The sequence below is a fragment of the Triturus cristatus genome, chromosome 10 (genome assembly GCF_964204655.1).
Source record: "Triturus cristatus chromosome 10, aTriCri1.1, whole genome shotgun sequence".
In the NCBI taxonomy this organism is placed as follows: domain Eukaryota; kingdom Metazoa; phylum Chordata; class Amphibia; order Caudata; family Salamandridae; genus Triturus; species Triturus cristatus.
Window position 1 is genome coordinate 845,726,227 of NC_140593.1, and position 17,103 is coordinate 845,743,329.

Genomic DNA, 17,103 nt, shown 5'->3' on the forward strand with positions numbered 1-17,103 from the left:
CCAACGATCAGGCTGGGCCCTCAATCACAATTCCATGTATTCCTGGAAGGGACACCTCAGGCACACCTTCCGTTAAATTTGCACTCCATCACACTAACTGCTGTGCTGGTTTCTCATTAAGCAGTTGATCCCATCTTTGTTGTGAGGCTCTCCTGCCACCTTTTGGGCAGAGAAGGCACTGTCCCTGCAACAACACAGGCAGACATGTTCAACAGGGCTTCCTGGTTATGTGGGAGGAGCAGATTGTCATTGGTCCCCCCTTGCGAATTTTAATTTACATAAGGAAGACAGAGAGGTAGCTGGGAGTAGGCAGTACACACGGACATTGAACTCTATCTTGTGATTTGCAGCCAATTCTAGATTGAGGCAGGAGGAAAGGAGGTGACTTGCCCAACAATGGCCATTCTGGGAATTCAGCCACCCTGGGTCTCCCAGGTGAGTGTTTCAGTCCTGCGAGCCACTCATATAAATCTCGCCTGATCGAGCCTGATTGAGCGCTGAGTGAGCATGTTTGAATCCAAGAATCAAACGCTTCTTTCTTAGAAGCAAGAATTGGCAGGCCCTCCCTTGCTTCTGGGGTGGAAGTTTATGGGGCAAGGGTCCAGGACTTGCAGAGAAGTACAAGTGCCAGAAAGTGCCTGCAGTTCTCATCAGTGCCTTTTTTCTGCTCACTGGCAGCTAGGATATCGGCTGATCCCTTCCTTGCAAGAGTGAAAAAAACAACACCTTGAGAGAAAACATGACTTTGTGTGGCTCACATAGAGAGAGAGCAGCCAAATAGCACTGCTTTGTTTCTGAAAGACGCATCAGAAATTGTTCAAATTGCTGACAGGGGAATCAGGCTCGTTGGTCTAGGGGTATGATTCTCGCTTCGGGTGCGAGAGGTCCCGGGTTCAAATCCCGGACGAGCCCATGTTGTGGAATTATTTTTAGGCTGCTTATTATATAGGACCATTTCTTCTTTTCAATGCTATAAGACGCCGTGTATGGTGAGAAAGTTCCTTTCCCTGCACGCTGTTTCCCACTTTTGGCGTATAGAATTTCAGTGCCGGACTTCTTTGCAACTGCTTTTCTGGGGTGGACCATCAGTGTAGGAACATTAAATTCAAAGTGTTTTTCTAGCGTGATTTCAGGTATGGTTTTAAAATCGCCTTTTGGAATAAAAGTGGTCCTCGTTCCTTTCTTCCAAAGAAAGAGATCGGGTAAGGAGGGTCCAACGTTGAGCTTCATGGACATTGGCCCTTGGTCTGTGCTTTCCAGCCCACTACATGCCAAGAAGATTGCTGCAAGAGTATCTGTTTCTGTGGTGTAGTGGTTATCACGTTCGCTTTACACGCGAAAGGTCCCTGATTCGAGACCGGGCAGAAACAGCAGCTTATTGTTTGCATTTACTCTCTCAACTTATAGGAAAGCTGAGATAATGGAAGCTGTCTATCCCTCACCAGCGTGACGTACTGTGCTCCAGGGGCATCAGTGACAGCTCAAAAAGAGAAGTGACGATAGTTTGCGCCATTCGTTTGCACGTCCTTTTGTACTGAAGGGTGGGCCTACTTGATGAAAGCAAGGCATGAGAGCAGAAATTGTTTTATTGTCCTCACCGAGAGCATACACCTAGAGCAAACAAAATGTCTGAAGGATGGAGGTATTTTCATTTCTTGTTCGATGACGGCCATGGAAAAGACAGCAACCATATTGCAGAAGAGAGCAGCATGTGCAGTTGCTTGCTTTGGGTGAATCATTCACCAACTCGCTGCCAATAACCCCCGGAGCCGGTGCAAAAGGTGACTCTTGTGTGCCTCGTCTCAATGGTCTAGGGGTATGATTCTCGCTTAGGGTGCGAGAGGTCCCGGGTTCAAATCCCGGACGAGCCCTTTTTTAGAGGTAAACATACGAATCCTACTCAAAACTGACAATGCCTTACTATTTCTCATTACACTCGGCGCATTGTTGCACAAATTATTTTGAACCTCAGAAGAAAAACGGATATCCATGCTTTTTCTGCCTTCATGCTTAGTCTGTGTGTGTCCCAGGTGATGCTTTCCCAAGCTGTACTTGCTGGCATTTAGGCATCAGATATTTGTCTGTCGATGCCTGCATAAGTAAATTTTTAATACGTCTAATTGCAAGCATGTTGGCTGATATCTCTGCAGTTTTCACACTTGCTCCTCGCTTTCTGAGTGGCTGCTGATACAGCAGAATAGAAGTAGAGAGAATCCTTGAGAGGAACCTTGCTCTAACAGTAAAACACAGCAAGTTAGTTTCTGTAGTGTAGTGGTCATCACGTTCGCCTAACACGCGAAAGGTCCCCGGTTCGAGACCGGGCAGAAACACTGTGCATGAGCTGCTTTTATGTGCACCCTCTAAAACCTTATTATCTCAATGCAAGCTTAAGAAGAGGCGGTCCATGAACCCAGCGAGCCGTGGGAAACTTCCTTTACTTTTCCAAGACGAAACAAAGTAATCCGCATCCATCAGTGGTCGCTCTTGTGCCTAGCTTTTTTTTTTATCATGCCATGTTGTCTTGTGGGGCCTTTACACCTGTGACATTGCTGCAAACGCTGTAAGTGCAAACATTGGCAAGTGCAGACAGAAGAGTCAGACCTGTACATAGCCAGGGCTGTCAGGATGGCCGAGTGGTCTAAGGCGCCAGACTCAAGAGAGCTTGATCTTCAGTGCAACTGAGACTTCTGGTCTCCTCATGGAGGCGTGGGTTCAAATCCCACTTCTGACAGGTCTCTTTTACACCCTTAAATCGTCCTGTTTTTTGCAGTGCATTCCCCACACACCACAATCTTTGCACGGACCTGTAACATATGACGAGAAATCCACCAACGATCAGGCTGGGCCCTCAATCACAATTCCATGTATTCCTGGAAGGGACACCTCAGGCACACCTTCCGTTAAATTTGCACTCCATCACACTAACTGCTGTGCTGGTTTCTCATTAAGCAGTTGATCCCATCTTTGTTGTGAGGCTCTCCTGCCACCTTTTGGGCGGAGAAGGCACTGTCCCTGCAACAACACAGGCAGACATGTTCAACAGGGCTTCCTGGTTATGTGGGAGGAGCAGATTGTCATTGGTCCCCCCTTGCGAATTTTAATTTACATAAGGAAGACAGAGAGGTAGCTGGGAGTAGGCAGTACACACGGACATTGAACTCTATCTTGTGATTTGCAGCCAATTCTAGATTGAGGCAGGAGGAAAGGAGGTGACTTGCCCAACAATGGCCATTCTGGGAATTCAGCCACCCTGGGTCTCCCAGGTGAGTGTTTCAGTCCTGTGAGCCACTCATATAAATCTCGCCTGATCGAGACATCGAGCGCTGAGTGAGCGTGTTTGAATCCAAGAATCAAACGCCTCTTTCTTAGGAGCAAGAATTGGCAGGCCCTCCCTTGCTTCTGGGGTGGAAATTAATGGGGCAAGGGTCCAGGACTTGCAGAGAAGTACAAGTGCCAGAAAGTGCCTGCAGTTCTCATCAGTGCCTTTTTTCTGCTCACTGGCAGCTAGGATATCGGCTCATCCCTTCCTTGCAAGAGTGAAAAAAACAACACCTTGAGAGAAAACATGACTTTGTGTGGCTCACATAGAGAGAGAGCAGCCAAATAGCACTGCTTTGTTTCTGAAAGACGCATCAGAAATTGTTCAAATTGCCAACAGAGGAACCAGGCTCGTTGGTCTAGGGGTATGATTCTCGCTTCGGGTGCGAGAGGTCCCGGGTTCAAATCCCGGACGAGCCCATGTTGTGGAATTATTTTTAGGCTGCTTATTATATAGGACCATTTCTTCTTTTCAATGCTATAAGACGCCGTGTATGGTGAGAAAGTTCCTTTCCCTGCACGCTGTTTCCCACTTTTGGCGTATAGAATTTCAGTGCCGGACTTCTTTGCAACTGCTTTTCTGGGGTGGACCATCAGTGTAGGAACATTAAATTCAAAGTGTTTTTCTAGTGTGATTTCAGGTATGGTTTTAAAATCGCCTTTTGGAATAAAAGTGGTCCTCGTTCCTTTCTTCCAAAGAAAGAGATCGGGTAAGGAGGGTCCAACGTTGAGCTTCATGGACATTGGCCCTTGGTCTGTGCTTTCCAGCCCACAACATGCCAAGAAGATTGCTGCAAGAGTATCTGTTTCTGTGGTGTAGTGGTTATCACGTTCGCTTTACACGCGAAAGGTCCCTGGTTCGAGACCGGGCAGAAACAGCAGCTTATTGTTTGCATTTACTCTCTCAACTTATGGGAAAGCTGAGATAATGGAAGCTGTCTATCCCTCACCAGCGTGACGTACTGTGCTCCAGGGGCATCAGTGACAGCTCAAAAAGAGAAGTGACGATAGTTTGCGCCATTCGTTTGCACGTCATTTTGTACTGAAGGGTGGGCCTACTTGATGAAAGCAAGGCATGAGAGCAGAAATTGTTTTATTGTCCTCACCGAGAGCATACACCTAGAGCAAACAAAATGTCTGAAGGATGGAGGTATTTTCATTTCTTGTTCGATGACGGCCATGGAAAAGACAGCAACCATATTGCAGAAGAGAGCAGCATGTGCAGTTGCTTGCTTTGGGTGAATCATTCACCAACTCGCTGCCAATAACCCCCGGAGCCGGTGCAAAAGGTGACTCTTGTGTGCCTCGGCTCGTTGGTCTAGGGGTATGATTCTCGCTTAGGGTGCGAGAGGTCCCGGGTTCAAATCCCGGACGAGCCCTTTTTTAGAGGTAAACATACGAATCCTACTCAAAACTGACAATGCCTGACTATTTCTCATTACACTCGGCGCATTGTTGCACAAATTATTTTGAACCTCAGAAGAAAAACGGATATCCATGCTTTTTCTGCCTTCATGCTTAGTCTGTGTGTGTCCCAGGTGATGCTTTCCCAAGCTGTACTTGCTGGCATTTAGGCATCAGATATTTGTCTGTCGATGCCTGCATAAGTAAATTTTTAATACGTCTAATTGCAAGCATGTTGGCTGATATCTCTGCAGTTTTCACACTTGCTCCTCGCTTTCTGAGTGGCTGCTGATACAGCAGAATAGAAGTAGAGAGAATCCTTGAGAGGAACCTTGCTCTAACAGTAAAACACAGCAAGTTAGTTTCTGTAGTGTAGTGGTCATCACGTTCGCCTAACACGCGAAAGGTCCCCGGTTCGAGACCGGGCAGAAACACTGTGCATGAGCTGCTTTTATGTGCACCCTCTAAAACCTTATTATCTCAATGCAAGCTTAAGAAGAGGCGGTCCATGAACCCAGCGAGCCGTGGGAAACTTCCTTTACTTTTCCAAGACGAAACAAAGTAATCCGCATCCATCAGTGGTCGCTCTTGTGCCTAGCTTTTTTTTTTATCATGCCATGTTGTATTGTGGGGCCTTTACACCTGTGACATTGCTGCGAACGCTGTAAGTGCAAACATTGGCAAGTGCAGACAGAAGAGTCAGACCTGTACATAGCCAGGGCTGTCAGGATGGCCGAGTGGTCTAAGGCACGAGACTCAAGAGAGCTTGATCTTCAGTGCAACTGAGACTTCTGGTCTCCTCATGGAGGCGTGGGTTCAAATCCCACTTCTGACAGGTCTCTTTTACACCCTTAAATCGTCCTGTTTTTTGCAGTGCATTCCCCACACACCACAATCTTTGCACAGACCTGTAACATATGACGAGAAATCCACCAACGATCAGGCTGGGCCCTCAATCACAATTCCATGTATTCCTGGAAGGGACACCTCAGGCACACCTTCCATTAAATTTGCACTCCATCACACTAACTGCTGTGCTGGTTTCTCATTAAGCAGTTGATCCCATCTTTGTTGTGAGGCTCTCCTGCCACCTTTTGGGCGGAGAAGGCACTGTCCCTGCAACAACACAGGCAGACATGTTCAACAGGGCTTCCTGGTTATGTGGGAGGAGCAGATTGTCATTGGTCCCCCCTTGCGAATTTTAATTTACATAAGGAAGACAGAGAGGTAGCTGGGAGTAGGCAGTACACACGGACATTGAACTCTATCTTGTGATTTGCAGCCAATTCTAGATTGAGGCAGGAGGAAAGGAGGTGACTTGCCCAACAATGGCCATTCTGGGAATTCAGCCACCCTGGGTCTCCCAGGTGAGTGTTTCAGTCCTGCGAGCCACTCATATAAATCTCGCCTGATCGAGCCTCATTGAGTGCTGAGTGAGCATGTTTGAATCCAAGAATCAAACGCTTCTTTCTTAGAAGCAAGAATTGGCAGGCCCTCCCTTGCTTCTGGGGTGGAAGTTTATGGGGCAAGGGTCCAGGACTTGCAGAGAAGTACAAGTGCCAGAAAGTGCCTGCAGTTCTCATCAGTGCCTTTTTTCTGCTCACTGGCAGCTAGGATATCGGCTGATCCCTTCCTTGCAAGAGTGAAAAAAACAACACCTTGAGAGAAAACATGACTTTGTGTGGCTCACATAGAGAGAGAGCAGCCAAATAGCACTGCTGTGTTTCTGAAAGACGCATCAGAAATTGTTCAAATTGCTGATAGGGGAATCAGGCTCGTTGGTCTAGGGGTATGATTCTCGCTTCGGGTGCGAGAGGTCCCGGGTTCAAATCCCGGACGAGCCCATGTTGTGGAATTATTTTTAGGCTGCTTATTATATAGGATCATTTCTTCTTTTCAATGCTATAAGACGCCGTGTATGGTGAGAAAGTTCCTTTCCCTGCACGCTGTTTCCCACTTTTGGCGTATAGAATTTCAGTGCCGGACTTCTTTGCAACTGCTTTTCTGGGGTGGACCATCAGTGTAGGAACATTAAATTCAAAGTGTTTTTCTAGCGTGATTTCAGGTATGGTTTTAAAATCGCCTTTTGGAATAAAAGTGGTCCTCGTTCCTTTCTTCCAAAGAAAGAGATCGGGTAAGGAGGGTCCAACGTTGAGCTTCATGGACATTGGCCCTTGGTCTGTGCTTTCCAGCCCACTACATGCCAAGAAGATTGCTGCAAGAGTATCTGTTTCTGTGGTGTAGTGGTTATCATGTTCGCTTTACACGCGAAAGGTCCCTGGTTCGAGACCGGGCAGAAACAGCAGCTTATTGTTTGCATTTACTCTCTCAACTTATAGGAAAGCTGAGATAATGGAAGCTGTCTATCCCTCACCAGCGTGACGTACTGTGCTCCAGCGGCATCAGTGACAGCTCAAAAAGAGAAGTGACGATAGTTTGCGCCATTCGTTTGCACGTCCTTTTGAACTGAAGGGTGGGCCTACTTGATGAAAGCAAGGCATGAGAGCAGAAATTGTTTTATTGTCCTCACCGAGAGCATACACCTAGAGCAAACAAAATGTCTGAAGGATGGAGGTATTTTCATTTCTTGTTCGATGACGGCCATGGAAAAGACAGCAACCATATTGCAGAAGAGAGCAGCATGTGCAGTTGCTTGCTTTGGGTGAATCATTCACCAACTCGCTGCCAATAACCCCCGGAGCCGGTGCAAAAGGTGACTCTTCTGTGCCTCGGCTCGTTGGTCTAGGGGTATGATTCTCGCTTAGGGTGTGAGAGGTCCCGGGTTCAAATCCCGGACGAGCCCTTTTTTAGAGGTAAACATACGAATCCTACTCAAAACTGACAATGCCTGACTATTTCTCATTACACTCGGCGCATTGTTGCACAAATTATTTTGAACCTCAGAAGAAAAACGGATATCCATGCTTTTTCTGCCTTCATGCTTAGTCTGTGTGTGTCCCAGGTGATGCTTTCCCAAGCTGTACTTGCTGGCATTTAGGCATCAGATATTTGTCTGTCGATGCCTGCATAAGTACATTTTTAATACGTCTAATTGCAAGCATGTTGGCTGATATCTCTGCAGTTTTCACACTTGCTCCTCGCTTTCTGAGTGGCTGCTGATACAGCAGAATAGAAGTAGAGAGAATCCTTGAGAGGAACCTTGCTCTAACAGTAAAACACAGCAAGTTAGTTTCTGTAGTGTAGTGGTCATCACGTTCGCCTAACACGCGAAAGGTCCCCGGTTTGAGACCGGGCAGAAACACTGTGCATGAGCTGCTTTTATGTGCACCCTCTAAAACCTTATTATCTCAATGCAAGCTTAAGAAGAGGCGGTCCATGAACCCAGCGAGCCGTGGGAAACTTCCTTTACTTTTCCAAGACGAAACAAAGTAATCCGCATCCATCAGTGGTCGCTCTTGTGCCTAGCTTTTTTTTTTATCATGCCATGTTGTATTGTGGGGCCTTTACACCTGTGACATTGCTGCGAACGCTGTAAGTGCAAACATTGGCAAGTGCAGACAGAAGAGTCAGACCTGTACATAGCCAGGGCTGTCAGGATGGCCGAGTGGTCTAAGGCGCCAGACTCAAGAGAGCTTGATCTTCAGTGCAACTGAGACTTCTGGTCTCCTCATGGAGGCGTGGGTTTAAATCCCACTTCTGACAGGTCTCTTTTACACCCTTAAATCGTCCTGTTTTTTGCAGTGCATTCCCCACACACCACAATCTTTGCACGGACCTGTAACATATGACGAGAAATCCACCAACGATCAGGCTGGGCCCTCAATCACAATTCCATGTATTCCTGGAAGGGACACCTCAGGCACACCTTCCGTTAAATTTGCACTCCATCACACTAACTGCTGTGCTGGTTTCTCATTAAGCAGTTGATCCCATCTTTGTTGTGAGGCTCTCCTGCCACCTTTTGGGCGGAGAAGGCACTGTCCCTGCAACAACACAGGCAGACATGTTCAACAGGGCTTCCTGGTTATGTGGGAGGAGCAGATTGTCATTGGTCCCCCCTTGCGAATTTTAATTTACATAAGGAAGACAGAGAGGTAGCTGGGAGTAGGCAGTACACACGGACATTGAACTCTATCTTGTGATTTGCAGCCAATTCTAGATTGAGGCAGGAGGAAAGGAGGTGACTTGCCCAACAATGGCCATTCTGGGAATTCAGCCACCCTGGGTCTCCCAGGTGAGTGTTTCAGTCCTGCGAGCCACTCATATAAATCTCGCCTGATCGAGACATCGAGCGCTGAGTGAGTGTGTTTGAATCCAAGAATCAAACGCCTCTTTCTTAGGAGCAAGAATTGGCAGGCCCTCCCTTGCTTCTGGGGTGGAAATTAATGGGGCAAGGGTCCAGGACTTGCAGAGAAGTACAAGTGCCAGAAAGTGCCTGCAGTTCTCATCAGTCCTTTTTTTCTGCTCACTGGCAGCTAGGATATCGGCTGATCCCTTCTTTGCAAGAGTGAAAAAAACAACACCTTGAGAGAAAACATGACTTTGTGTGGCTCACATAGAGAGAGAGCAGCCAAATAGCACTGCTTTGTTTCTGAAAGACGCATCAGAAATTGTTCAAATTGCTGACAGGGGAATCAGGCTCGTTGGTCTAGGGGTATGATTCTCGCTTTGGGTGCGAGAGGTCCCGGGTTCAAATCCCGGACGAGCCCATGTTGTGGAATTATTTTTAGGCTGCTTATTATATAGGACCATTTCTTCTTTTCAATGCTATAAGACGCCGTGTATGGTGAGAAAGTTCCTTTCCCTGCACGCTGTTTCCCACTTTTGGCGTATAGAATTTCAGTGCCGGACTTCTTTGCAACTGCTTTTCTGGGGTGGACCATCAGTGTAGGAACATTAAATTCAAAGTGTTTTTCTAGCGTGATTTCAGGTATGGTTTTAAAATCGCCTTTTGGAATAAAAGTGGTCCTCGTTCCTTTCTTCCAAAGAAAGAGATCGGGTAAGGAGGGTCCAACATTGAGCTTCATGGACATTGGCCCTTGGTCTGTGCTTTCCAGCCCACTACATGCCAAGAAGATTGCTGCAAGAGTATCTGTTTCTGTGGTGTAGTGGTTATCACGTTCGCTTTACACGCGAAAGGTCCCTGGTTCGAGACCGGGCAGAAACAGCAGCTTATTGTTTGCATTTACTCTCTCAACTTATGGGAAAGCTGAGATAATGGAAGCTGTCTATCCCTCACCAGCGTGACGTACTGTGCTCCAGGGGCATCAGTGACAGCTCAAAAAGAGAAGTGACGATAGTTTGCGCCATTCGTTTGCACGTCCTTTTGTACTGAAGGGTGGGCCTACTTGATGAAAGCAAGGCATGAGAGCAGAAATTGTTTTATTGTCCTCACCGAGAGCATACACCTAGAGCAAACAAAATGTCTGAAGGATGGAGGTATTTTCATTTCTTGTTCGATGACGGCCATGGAAAAGACAGCAACCATATTGCAGAAGAGAGCAGCATGTGCAGTTGCTTGCTTTGGGTGAATCATTCACCAACTCGCTGCCAATAACCCCCGGAGCCGGTGCAAAAGGTGACTCTTGTGTTCCTCGGCTCGTTGGTCTAGGGGTATGATTCTCGCTTAGGGTGCGAGAGGTCCCGGGTTCAAATCCCGGACGAGCCCTTTTTTAGAGGTAAACATACGAATCCTACTCAAAACTGACAATGCCTGACTATTTCTCATTACACTCGGCGCATTGTTGCACAAATTATTTTGAACCTCAGAAGAAAAACGGATATCCATGCTTTTTCTGCCTTCATGCTTAGTCTGTGTGTGTCCCAGGTGATGCTTTCCCAAGCTGTACTTGCTGGCATTTAGGCATCAGATATTTGTCTGTCGATGCCTGCATAAGTAAATTTTTAATACGTCTAATTGCAAGCATGTTGGCTGATATCTCTGCAGTTTTCACACTTGCTCCTCGCTTTCTGAGTGGCTGCTGATACAGCAGAATAGAAGTAGAGAGAATCCTTGAGAGGAACCTTGCTCTAACAGTAAAACACAGCAAGTTAGTTTCTGTAGTGTAGTGGTCATCACGTTTGCCTAACACGCGAAAGGTCCCCGGTTCGAGACCGGGCAGAAACACTGTGCATGAGCTGCTTTTATGTGCACCCTCTAAAACCTTATTATCTCAATGCAAGCTTAAGAAGAGGCGGTCCATGAACCCAGCGAGCCGTGGGAAACTTCCTTTACTTTTCCAAGACGAAACAAAGTAATCCGCATCCATCAGTGGTCGCTCTTGTGCCTAGCTTTTTTTTTTATCATGCCATGTTGTATTGTGGGGCCTTTACACCTGTGACATTGCTGCGAACGCTGTAAGTGCAAACATTGGCAAGTGCAGACAGAAGAGTCAGACCTGTACATAGCCAGGGCTGTCAGGATGGCCGAGTGGTCTAAGGCGCCAGACTCAAGAGAGCTTGATCTTCAGTGCAACTGAGACTTCTGGTCTCCTCATGGAGGCGTGGGTTCAAATCCCACTTCTGACAGGTCTCTTTTACACCCTTAAATCGTCCTGTTTTTTGCAGTGCATTCCCCACACACCACAATCTTTGCACGGACCTGTAACATATGACGAGAAATCCACCAACGATCAGGCTGGGCCCTCAATCACAATTCCATGTATTCCTGGAAGGGACACCTCAGGCACACCTTCCGTTAAATTTGCACTCCATCACACTAACTGCTGTGCTGGTTTCTCATTAAGCAGTTGATCCCATCTTTGTTGTGAGGCTCTCCTGCCACCTTTTGGGCGGAGAAGGCACTGTCCCTGCAACAACACAGGCAGACATGTTCAACAGGGCTTCCTGGTTATGTGGGAGGAGCAGATTGTCATTGGTCCCCCCTTGCGAATTTTAATTTACATAAGGAAGACAGAGAGGTAGCTGGGAGTAGGCAGTACACACGGACATTGAACTCTATCTTGTGATTTGCAGCCAATTCTAGATTGAGGCAGGAGGAAAGGAGGTGACTTGCCCAACAATGGCCATTCTGGGAATTCAGCCACCCTGGGTCTCCCAGGTGAGTGTTTCAGTCCTGCGAGCCACTCATATAAATCTCGCCTGATCGAGCCTCATTGAGTGCTGAGTGAGCATGTTTGAATCCAAGAATCAAACGCTTCTTTCTTAGAAGCAAGAATTGGCAGGCCCTCCCTTGCTTCTGGGGTGGAAGTTTATGGGGCAAGGGTCCAGGACTTGCAGAGAAGTACAAGTGCCAGAAAGTGCCTGCAGTTCTCATCAGTGCCTTTTTTCTGCTCACTGGCAGCTAGGATATCGGCTGATCCCTTCCTTGCAAGAGTGAAAAAAACAACACCTTGAGAGAAAACATGACTTTGTGTGGCTCACATAGAGAGAGAGCAGCCAAATAGCACTGCTTTGTTTCTGAAAGACGCATCAGAAATTGTTCAAATTGCTGACAGGGGAATCAGGCTCGTTGGTCTAGGGGTATGATTCTCGCTTCGGGTGCGAGAGGTCCCGGGTTCAAATCCCGGACGAGCCCATGTTGTGGAATTATTTTTAGGCTGCTTATTATATAGGACCATTTCTTCTTTTCAATGCTATAAGACGCCGTGTATGGTGAGAAAGTTCCTTTCCCTGCACGCTGTTTCCCACTTTTGGCGTATAGAATTTCAGTGCCGGACTTCTTTGCAACTGCTTTTCTGGGGTGGACCATCAGTGTAGGAACATTAAATTCAAAGTGTTTTTCTAGCGTGATTTCAGGTATGGTTTTAAAATCGCCTTTTGGAATAAAAGTGGTCCTCGTTCCTTTCTTCCAAAGAAAGAGATCGGGTAAGGAGGGTCCAACGTTGAGCTTCATGGACATTGGCCCTTGGTCTGTGCTTTCCAGCCCACTACATGCCAAGAAGATTGCTGCAAGAGTATCTGTTTCTGTGGTGTAGTGGTTATCACGTTCGCTTTACACGCGAAAGGTCCCTGGTTTGAGACCGGGCAGAAACAGCAGCTTATTGTTTGCATTTACTCTCTCAACTTATAGGAAAGCTGAGATAATGGAAGCTGTCTATCCCTCACCAGCGTGACGTACTGTGCTCCAGGGGCATCAGTGACAGCTCAAAAAGAGAAGTGACGATAGTTTGCGCCATTCGTTTGCACGTCCTTTTGTACTGAAGGGTGGGCCTACTTGATGAAAGCAAGGCATGAGAGCAGAAATTGTTTTATTGTCCTCACCGAGAGCATACACCTAGAGCAAACAAAATGTCTGAAGGATGGAGGTATTTTCATTTCTTGTTCGATGACGGCCATGGAAAAGACAGCAACCATATTGCAGAAGAGAGCAGCATGTGCAGTTGCTTGCTTTGGGTGAATCATTCACCAACTTGCTGCCAATAACCCCCGGAGCCGGTGCAGAAGGTGACTCTTGTGTGCCTCGGCTCGTTGGTCTAGGGGTATGATTCTCGCTTAGGGTGCGAGAGGTCCCGGGTTCAAATCCCGGACGAGCCCTTTTTTTAGAGGTAAACATGCGAATCCTACTCAAAACTGACAATGCCTGACTATTTCTCATTACACTCGGCGCATTGTTGCACAAATTATTTTGAACCTCAGAAGAAAAACGGATATCCATGCTTTTTCTGCCTTCATGCTTAGTCTGTGTGTGTCCCAGGTGATGCTTTCCCAAGCTGTACTTGCTGGCATTTAGGCATCAGATATTTTTCTGTCGATGCCTGCATAAGTAAATTTTTAATACGTCTAATTGCAAGCATGTTGGCTGATATCTCTGCAGTTGTCACACTTGCTCCTCGCTTTCTGAGTGGCTGCTGATACAGCAGAATAGAAGTACAGAGAATCCTTGAGAGGAACCTTGCTCTAACAGTAAAACACAGCAAGTTAGTTTCTGTAGTGTAGTGGTCATCACGTTCGCCTAACACGCGAAAGGTCCCCGGTTCGAGACCGGGCAGAAACACTGTGCATGAGCTGCTTTTATGTGCACCCTCTAAAACCTTATTATCTCAATGCAAGCTTAAGAAGAGGCGGTCCATGAACCCAGCGAGCCGTGGGAAACTTCCTTTACTTTTCCAAGACGAAACAAAGTAATCCACATCCATCAGTGGTCGCTCTTGTGCCTAGCTTTTTTTTTGTCATGCCATGTTGTATTTTGGGGCCTTTACACCTGTGACATTGCTGTGAACGTTGTAAGTGCAAACATTGGCAGGTGCAGTCAGAAGAGTCAGATCTATGCACACCCAGGGCTGTCAGGATGGCCGAGTGGTCTAAGGCGCCAGACTCAAGAGAGCTTGATCTTCAGTGCAACTGAGACTTCTGGTCTCCTCATTGAGGCGTGGGTTCAAATCCCACTTCTGACAGGTCTCTTTTACACCCTTAAATCGTCCTGTTTTTTGCAGTGCATTCCCCACACACCACAATCTTTGCACGGACCTGTAACATATGACGAGAAATCCACCAACGATCAGGCTGGGCCCTCAATCACAATTCCATGTATTCCTGGAAGAGACACCTCAGGCACACCCTCCGTTAAATTTGCACTCCATCACACTAACTGCTGTGCTGGTTTCTCATTAAGCAGTTGATCCCATCTTTGTTGTGAGGCTCTCCTGCCACCTTTTGGGCGGAGAAGGCACTGTCCCTGCAACAACACAGGCAAACATGTTCAACAGGGCTTCCTGGTTATGTGGGAGGAGCAGATTGTCATTGGTCCCCCCTTGCGAATTTTAATTTACATAAGGAAGACAGAGAGGTAGCTGGGAGTAGGCAGTACACACGGACATTGAACTCTATCTTGTGATTTGCAGCCAATTCTAGATTGAGGCAGGAGGAAAGGAGGTGACTTGCCCAACAATGGCCATTCTGGGAATTCAGCCACCCTGGGTCTCCCAGGTGAGTGTTTCAGTCCTGCGAGCCACTCATATAAATCTCGCCTGATCGAGCCTGATCGAGCGCTGAGTGAGCGTGTTTGAATCCAAGAATCAAACGCTTCTTTCTTAGAAGCAAGAATTGGCAGGCCCTCCCTTGCTTCTGGGGTGGAAGTTTATGGGGCAAGGGTCCAGGACTTGCAGAGAAGTACAAGTGCCAGAAAGTGCCTGCAGTTCTCATCAGTGCCTTTTTTCTGCTCACTGGCAGCTAGGATATCGGCTGATCCCTTCCTTGCAAGAGTGAAAAAAACAACACCTTGAGAGAAAACATGACTTTGTGTGGCTCACATAGAGAGAGAGCAGCCAAATAGCACTGCTTTGTTTCTGAAAGACGCATCAGAAATTGTTCAAATTGCTGACAGGGGAATCAGGCTCGTTGGTCTAGGGGTATGATTCTCGCTTCGGGTGCGAGAGGTCCCGGGTTCAAATCCCGGACGAGCCCATGTTGTGGAATTATTTTTAGGCTGCTTATTATATAGGACCATTTCTTCTTTTCAATGCTATAAGACGCCGTGTATGGTGAGAAAGTTCCTTTCCCTGCACGCTGTTTCCCACTTTTGGCGTATAGAATTTCAGTGCCGGACTTCTTTGCAACTGCTTTTCTGGGGTGGACCATCAGTGTAGGAACATTAAATTCAAAGTGTTTTTCTAGCGTGATTTCAGGTATGGTTTTAAAATGGCCTTTTGGAATAAAAGTGGTCCTCGTTCCTTTCTTCCAAAGAAAGAGATCGGGTAAGGAGGGTCCAACGTTGAGCTTCATGGACATTGGCCCTTGGTCTGTGCTTTCCAGCCCACTACATGCCAAGAAGATTGCTGCAAGAGTATCTGTTTCTGTGGTGTAGTGGTTATCACGTTCGCTTTACACGCGAAAGGTCCCTGGTTTGAGACCGTGCAGAAACAGCAGCTTATTGTTTGCATTTACTCTCTCAACTTATAGGAAAGCTGAGATAATGGAAGCTGTCTATCCCTCACCAGCGTGACGTACTGTGCTCCAGGGGCATCAGTGACAGCTCAAAAAGAGAAGTGACGATAGTTTGCGCCATTCGTTTGCACGTCCTTTTGTACTGAAGGGTGGGCCTACTTGATGAAAGCAAGGCATGAGAGCAGAAATTGTTTTATTGTCCTCACCGAGAGCATACACCTAGAGCAAACAAAATGTCTGAAGGATGGAGGTATTTTCATTTCTTGTTCGATGACGGCCATGGAAAAGACAGCAACCATATTGCAGAAGAGAGCAGCATGTGCAGTTGCTTGCTTTGGGTGAATCATTCACCAACTTGCTGCCAATAACCCCCGGAGCCGGTGCAGAAGGTGACTCTTGTGTGCCTCGGCTCGTTGGTCTAGGGGTATGATTCTCGCTTAGGGTGCGAGAGGTCCCGGGTTCAAATCCCGGACGAGCCCTTTTTTTAGAGGTAAACATGCGAATCCTACTCAAAACTGACAATGCCTGACTATTTCTCATTACACTCGGCGCATTGTTGCACAAATTATTTTGAACCTCAGAAGAAAAACGGATATCCATGCTTTTTCTGCCTTCATGCTTAGTCTGTGTGTGTCCCAGGTGATGCTTTCCCAAGCTGTACTTGCTGGCATTTAGGCATCAGATATTTGTCTGTCGATGCCTGCATAAGTAAATTTTTAATACGTCTAATTGCAAGCATGTTGGCTGATATCTCTGCAGTTGTCACACTTGCTCCTCGCTTTCTGAGTGGCTGCTGATACAGCAGAATAGAAGTAGAGAGAATCCTTGAGAGGAACCTTGCTCTAACAGTAAAACACAGCAAGTTAGTTTCTGTAGTGTAGTGGTCATCACGTTCGCCTAACACGCGAAAGGTCCCCGGTTCGAGACCGGGCAGAAACACTGTGCATGAGCTGCTTTTATGTGCACCCTCTAAAACCTTATTATCTCAATGCAAGCTTAAGAAGAGGCGGTCCATGAACCCAGCGAGCCGTGGGAAACTTCCTTTACTTTTCCAAGACGAAACAAAGTAATCCGCATCCATCAGTGGTCGCTCTTGTGCCTAGCTTTTTTTTTTATCATGCCATGTTGTATTGTGGGGCCTTTACACCTGTGACATTGCTGTGAACGCTGTAAGTGCAAACATTGGCAAGTGCAGACAGAAGAGTCAGACCTGTACATAGCCAGGGCTGTCAGGATGGCCGAGTGGTCTAAGGCGCCAGACTCAAGAGAGCTTGATCTTCAGTGCAACTGAGACTTCTGGTCTCCTCATGGAGGCGTGGGTTCAAATCCCACTTCTGACAGGTCTCTTTTACACCCTTAAATCGTCCTGTTTTTTGCAGTGCATTCCCCACACACCACAATCTTTGCACGGACCTGTAACATATGACGAGAAATCCACCAACGATCAGGCTGGGCCCTCAATCACAATTCCATGTATTCCTGGAAGGGACACCTCAGGCACACCTTCCGTTAAATTTGCACTCCATCACACTAACTGCTGTCCTGGTTTCTCATTAAGCAGTTGATCCCATCTTT

The 17,103-nt window shown here is 47.1% G+C and overlaps 24 non-coding genes across 24 annotated transcripts; all 24 read left to right on the forward strand.

Moving 5' to 3' along the window:
• Window positions 1-840: 840 nt before the first annotated feature.
• TRNAP-CGG (transfer RNA proline (anticodon CGG)) lies at window positions 841-912 on the forward strand. The gene has a single exon. It is a non-coding gene; the product is annotated as a tRNA-Pro (tRNA).
• A 1,345-nt stretch (window positions 913-2,257) lies between these two features.
• TRNAV-AAC (transfer RNA valine (anticodon AAC)) lies at window positions 2,258-2,330 on the forward strand. Its single transcript has one exon. It is a non-coding gene; the product is annotated as a tRNA-Val (tRNA).
• Window positions 2,331-2,619: 289 nt separating this feature from the next.
• On the forward strand, window positions 2,620-2,731 carry TRNAL-CAA (transfer RNA leucine (anticodon CAA)). The gene is made up of 2 exons: window positions 2,620-2,657; window positions 2,686-2,731. It is a non-coding gene; the product is annotated as a tRNA-Leu (tRNA).
• A 935-nt stretch (window positions 2,732-3,666) lies between these two features.
• On the forward strand, window positions 3,667-3,738 carry TRNAP-CGG (transfer RNA proline (anticodon CGG)). The gene has a single exon. It is a non-coding gene; the product is annotated as a tRNA-Pro (tRNA).
• Window positions 3,739-4,123: 385 nt separating this feature from the next.
• On the forward strand, window positions 4,124-4,196 carry TRNAV-UAC (transfer RNA valine (anticodon UAC)). The gene has a single exon. It is a non-coding gene; the product is annotated as a tRNA-Val (tRNA).
• Window positions 4,197-4,625: 429 nt separating this feature from the next.
• TRNAP-AGG (transfer RNA proline (anticodon AGG)) lies at window positions 4,626-4,697 on the forward strand. The gene has a single exon. It is a non-coding gene; the product is annotated as a tRNA-Pro (tRNA).
• Window positions 4,698-5,083: 386 nt separating this feature from the next.
• On the forward strand, window positions 5,084-5,156 carry TRNAV-AAC (transfer RNA valine (anticodon AAC)). The gene has a single exon. It is a non-coding gene; the product is annotated as a tRNA-Val (tRNA).
• Window positions 5,157-6,494: 1,338 nt separating this feature from the next.
• TRNAP-CGG (transfer RNA proline (anticodon CGG)) lies at window positions 6,495-6,566 on the forward strand. Its single transcript has one exon. It is a non-coding gene; the product is annotated as a tRNA-Pro (tRNA).
• Window positions 6,567-6,951: 385 nt separating this feature from the next.
• TRNAV-UAC (transfer RNA valine (anticodon UAC)) lies at window positions 6,952-7,024 on the forward strand. The gene has a single exon. It is a non-coding gene; the product is annotated as a tRNA-Val (tRNA).
• Window positions 7,025-7,453: 429 nt separating this feature from the next.
• Window positions 7,454-7,525, forward strand: TRNAP-AGG (transfer RNA proline (anticodon AGG)). Its single transcript has one exon. It is a non-coding gene; the product is annotated as a tRNA-Pro (tRNA).
• A 386-nt stretch (window positions 7,526-7,911) lies between these two features.
• On the forward strand, window positions 7,912-7,984 carry TRNAV-AAC (transfer RNA valine (anticodon AAC)). The gene has a single exon. It is a non-coding gene; the product is annotated as a tRNA-Val (tRNA).
• A 1,336-nt stretch (window positions 7,985-9,320) lies between these two features.
• TRNAP-UGG (transfer RNA proline (anticodon UGG)) lies at window positions 9,321-9,392 on the forward strand. The gene has a single exon. It is a non-coding gene; the product is annotated as a tRNA-Pro (tRNA).
• A 385-nt stretch (window positions 9,393-9,777) lies between these two features.
• TRNAV-UAC (transfer RNA valine (anticodon UAC)) lies at window positions 9,778-9,850 on the forward strand. The gene has a single exon. It is a non-coding gene; the product is annotated as a tRNA-Val (tRNA).
• Window positions 9,851-10,279: 429 nt separating this feature from the next.
• TRNAP-AGG (transfer RNA proline (anticodon AGG)) lies at window positions 10,280-10,351 on the forward strand. The gene has a single exon. It is a non-coding gene; the product is annotated as a tRNA-Pro (tRNA).
• A 386-nt stretch (window positions 10,352-10,737) lies between these two features.
• On the forward strand, window positions 10,738-10,810 carry TRNAV-AAC (transfer RNA valine (anticodon AAC)). Its single transcript has one exon. It is a non-coding gene; the product is annotated as a tRNA-Val (tRNA).
• A 289-nt stretch (window positions 10,811-11,099) lies between these two features.
• TRNAL-CAA (transfer RNA leucine (anticodon CAA)) lies at window positions 11,100-11,211 on the forward strand. The gene is made up of 2 exons: window positions 11,100-11,137; window positions 11,166-11,211. It is a non-coding gene; the product is annotated as a tRNA-Leu (tRNA).
• Window positions 11,212-12,148: 937 nt separating this feature from the next.
• TRNAP-CGG (transfer RNA proline (anticodon CGG)) lies at window positions 12,149-12,220 on the forward strand. The gene has a single exon. It is a non-coding gene; the product is annotated as a tRNA-Pro (tRNA).
• Window positions 12,221-12,605: 385 nt separating this feature from the next.
• On the forward strand, window positions 12,606-12,678 carry TRNAV-UAC (transfer RNA valine (anticodon UAC)). The gene has a single exon. It is a non-coding gene; the product is annotated as a tRNA-Val (tRNA).
• Window positions 12,679-13,107: 429 nt separating this feature from the next.
• On the forward strand, window positions 13,108-13,179 carry TRNAP-AGG (transfer RNA proline (anticodon AGG)). The gene has a single exon. It is a non-coding gene; the product is annotated as a tRNA-Pro (tRNA).
• Window positions 13,180-13,566: 387 nt separating this feature from the next.
• Window positions 13,567-13,639, forward strand: TRNAV-AAC (transfer RNA valine (anticodon AAC)). The gene has a single exon. It is a non-coding gene; the product is annotated as a tRNA-Val (tRNA).
• A 1,337-nt stretch (window positions 13,640-14,976) lies between these two features.
• Window positions 14,977-15,048, forward strand: TRNAP-CGG (transfer RNA proline (anticodon CGG)). Its single transcript has one exon. It is a non-coding gene; the product is annotated as a tRNA-Pro (tRNA).
• An 887-nt stretch (window positions 15,049-15,935) lies between these two features.
• TRNAP-AGG (transfer RNA proline (anticodon AGG)) lies at window positions 15,936-16,007 on the forward strand. The gene has a single exon. It is a non-coding gene; the product is annotated as a tRNA-Pro (tRNA).
• A 387-nt stretch (window positions 16,008-16,394) lies between these two features.
• Window positions 16,395-16,467, forward strand: TRNAV-AAC (transfer RNA valine (anticodon AAC)). The gene has a single exon. It is a non-coding gene; the product is annotated as a tRNA-Val (tRNA).
• A 289-nt stretch (window positions 16,468-16,756) lies between these two features.
• Window positions 16,757-16,868, forward strand: TRNAL-CAA (transfer RNA leucine (anticodon CAA)). The gene is made up of 2 exons: window positions 16,757-16,794; window positions 16,823-16,868. It is a non-coding gene; the product is annotated as a tRNA-Leu (tRNA).
• Window positions 16,869-17,103: the final 235 nt, after the last annotated feature.